The following is a 4,128-nucleotide window of genomic DNA, read 5'->3' on the forward strand; positions in this document are numbered from 1 at the left end:
TAGACATTCTGACTGGGGTTAGGTGGTATCTCATTAGATTTTGATTTGCATCTCCCTTATGATAAGGGATATCAAGCATTTTTTTCATCTGCTTTTTGGCTGTTCATATGTCTTCCTTAGAGAATTGTCTATTCAGTTCATTTGCCAATCCTTTAATTATATCGACTGTTTGTTTCTTTCCTTGCTTTCAATAAACTCCTTGAGTTTCCTGTATATTCTGGTTATTATTACCTCATCTGACACATAGTTGCAAATATATTCCCCCATTTGGAGGGTTGTCTCTTCTTTCTAATTATTTTTTCCCCTTTGTTTGTTTGTTTGTTTGCTATGTAGAAGCTTTTTAACTTGATGTAATCCCATTTGTCAATTTTTGGAATTATCGTCTCTGTTTGGGGGTTTTTATTTAAGAAGGCTTTGCTTACTCCAATGTTTCCAAGAGTTTTATCTGTGTTTTCCACCAGTAATTTCATAGCTTGAAGATTTATGCTTAAATTCTTGATCCATTTTGAGTTGAATTTTGTTAATGGTGAGAGATAGGGATCCAGTTTCTTTTTTCTCCAGGTGGATATTCAGTTTTTCCATCACCATTTGCTAAGAAATTTTCTTTTTACCACTGTGATTTCTTGTGCCCTTTGTCAAAATTCAGCTGGCTGTGTGTTTTGGGGTTTATTTATGGGTTCTCTGTACTGTTTCATTGGTCTATTTTTTTTTTTTTGAGAGATTTTCACTGTAGGGCGCGTGCGCTCGCCAGACAGACAGAGAGAGACATAGAGACAGAAAGCGAGAAATCACCCCCCAGGGGGGATGGTCACGCCGCAATCCCTTCTCCTCCATTCTCCTCTCGGGATCTTGGGCACGCACGCACACGTGCCCGGTGTGAGTTTTAAGCCACCGGGTCCAGGACACGAACCGCGGTCGACTACGTGGGAGTCCAGCGACATAGCCATTATGCTAACTGCTGGTTCCCTCATTGGTCTATTTTTCACTTTTTGATGTTGTCCTTCAAAGAAAAATAGCTTTTAATTTCGATGTGCAATATATCTGTTTGTTTTGCTATTTGAACCATTCAAGCTATACCTAAGAAGAATTATCTAATTTAGAGTCACGAAGTAACACTTATGTATTCTGAGACTTTATGGTATAAGAAGGGTTTTAAACTCATTATTATGCATGTGAACATACAGCTGTTACAACACCACATGCTGAAAAAACACTTTTCACTCACTAAATTCTATTTGCACCATTTTTAAAAATCAATTGGCTATGAATGCAAAGATTTATTTCTGTACTCTCAATTCTAGTTAATTGATGTGTATCTCCATGTATGCTAGTATCACAATCTCTCATCTATAACATTATAGTAAGTTTTGACAATAATTAGTGTGAATTTTATTATTTTTTTTTATTTTGGGGATGAGCAGTTGGAGTATTGGTTATGTCTCTGGACTCCCATGTAGTTGACTGCATTTCAAGTCCCAGACCTGGAGGCTTAAACTCATGCCTGTCGCTTGTGTGTGCATGCCCAAGATCCCGAGAGGAGAATTTCCCACTTTCTGTCTCTGTTTTTCTCTGTCTTTCTGGCGAGCACACATGCTCTATAGCAAAAACCTCTCCAAAAAAAAAAAAAGTTTTTTTTTTAAAAAACTTTTGTTTCTTTGTTTCTTTTTATTCGGAATCCCTTGCATTTTCACATGAATTTTAATGTTAACCATGTTTTAAAATATTTAAATATGCCATCCTGTGACCTAGTGGTTAAGGTGACTGATTCCCACAATATAGTTTAAGTCCTGGACTCAGCAGCTTACCAGACACTCTGGATACGTGTGTGTGTGTGTGTGTGTGTGTGTGTGTGTGTGCCCAAAATTTGGAAAAGGAGAGATAGAGAAGGGATTGCTATGTGGTCATTCTTCATCGGGGATGTTTTCTTACTTTTCTTTCTCAGTTCACTTCTCTCCAGTGAGTGCATGTGCCTACTGGAAAATAAATAAATAAATAATCTATGTAAATAATACTGACTTTTTTATTTCTTCAAAAAATATATGGAATTTTGATATTACATTGCTTAGGGAAGTCAATTTTGCCATCTTAAGAATATTACATTTTCTAATCTATGAACATGGAATGTTTTTACATTTATTTAGGTCTTTAATTTATTATTTTTTGTTTTCAGAGTGTAGGTTTACATTTTTTAAAAGTTTATTTCTTTTATATGCTATTAGATATAAAGTTGCTTCCATGATTCCAATTTGTGATTTTTTTTATTGCATTTTTTGGGGGGAGTTCCCCTTTTAAGAATGAGTGTGCTTGTCAGAGAAACAGAGACAGATGAAAAGTAAGAAATCATCCCCTGGGGTTATGGCCACACCACAATCTCTTCTTCATTCTCCTCTTGGGATTTTTGCAAGCACACATACTCGTCCAGTGGTAGCTTCAAGCTGCTGGGTCTGGGACTTGAACCGTGGTTGGCCACGTGGGAGTCTAGCACCTTCACTACTATGCCACAGTAGTTACATATTGCTATTTTATAGAAATACAGTTGATTTACACATATTGCTATTTTATAGAAGCACAGGTGATTTATGTATATTGATGTTGTAGTCTTTTTTGTGGGGGGCTTGAAGTGCTATTTACTTTTCACAAATAAACACAGCTGTTTTCTTCTGAAAAGCAATGAAAAGCATGCATCTCTACTAGCAGATTTAGCACTTCTGACTAAGTAAGAAACCAGCTTCTTAAAAATATGTTTCATGAACTGTACTGGATTTTTTTTAAGATGTAAATTTTAATAAATTAATTCTTTTTTGAACTTGAATGGGAACCAGAGTGGGATGATCCAGAAGATGACCTGTGATGCCTGAATAAAGTAGTGGTGTTCCACAAGGGTTGGCCCTGGGCTCAGGGTTGTTTAGTGTTTTCACCAATCACCTGGCTTTCTGGTGACCATGATCTTGTTCTTCTTTTTTGCGATCACCAGATGAAGAAGATTTAGAATTACTTCTCTTTCTGTTCCCTCTCAGGAGAAGATGATGAACTTGAATAAGATCTTTCTTTGTGGGGAAGAAGAGCCCCTGTGGGATCTGGAGCTTGATTTAAACCCACGAGATCTCAAATTATCTTTGGAACTGGAATGAGATCTTCACTATGAGCTGGAAAAACTTCTTGAACGAGACCTGGAACTAGACCTTAAACTTGAGGGGGAGAATGAGTGTTATGAAGATCGTGAATGTGAAGACTGAGTCTTTGAGCAAATTTGTCTATTAGATTTCTTTTTATTACTCTGTTCTTCTTCTCTGGCAAAAAGACTATACTTTGAGAGATCAGCATTATCTTCATTCTCATCCTCTTTTTCACCTTCAGATTCTTTATCTTCAACTTCGTTTAATATAGATGTCAGACCAACTGCCTTTTCTCTGTATTTTTTCTTTTATGTCCAAACTCATCATATTCACTATCAGATTCTTCTCTTTCAATGTACTCAACATGTTCTCTTTCATTAAAACCACCACCATAACCTGTTCTTTCTTCTAATTTAGCATACTTTGGAGTATTACACATCTTACACTCTGATCTTCTGGCCCAATTCACATTACTGCAAGTTTTACATTGCTAATCTTTAGCACTGAAGAGGCCTCGGCTCTTTTCAGCAAGTGTCTTTCCTATTTCAGTTCTCCCAGCTTTCATAATCTTGGCCTCAGTTGTTTTCTTTCTACCAAACTGATTACAGGTGGTCCTTCTAGAAAAGTCTACATTTCCACATTTCTTGTCAGGACAAATCCAGTCTCCATCACTGACTCGGAAATTCTTGATCAACATCTTGGAAGTCACCACGATAGCCCGACTTTGTATTCTTTAATCTTCTCAGAATTATTTGTTCTAGTAGTTTGCATATCTCTGTGTGTATATTTCTTCATTTTTGTGTGTAAAAGTACATTATCTATAAGTAAAAATACCATTACTTCTTTCTTATTCTGATACCTTTTATTAATTGTCCTTACCTCTAATACAATGCTGAATAAAAAGTGAGAACAGAAATCTGATTTTTTTCTCCAGGTCTTAGAGAGAAAGTGTTCAGCTCCAAGGCTCCTGAGAACTAGTGATTTCAGAGAAAAAAGAGAAATGAAGATTTTC

The 4,128-nt window shown here is 36.4% G+C and overlaps 1 pseudogene; it reads right to left on the reverse strand.

Moving 5' to 3' along the window:
• Nucleotides 1-2,895: 2,895 nt before the first annotated feature.
• LOC102482530 (zinc finger Ran-binding domain-containing protein 2 pseudogene) lies at nucleotides 2,896-3,813 on the reverse strand (annotated as a pseudogene).
• Nucleotides 3,814-4,128: the final 315 nt, after the last annotated feature.

Source organism: Tupaia chinensis, unplaced genomic scaffold (genome assembly GCF_000334495.1).
Source record: "Tupaia chinensis unplaced genomic scaffold, TupChi_1.0 Scaffold146313_1, whole genome shotgun sequence".
NCBI lineage: Eukaryota > Metazoa > Chordata > Mammalia > Scandentia > Tupaiidae > Tupaia > Tupaia belangeri.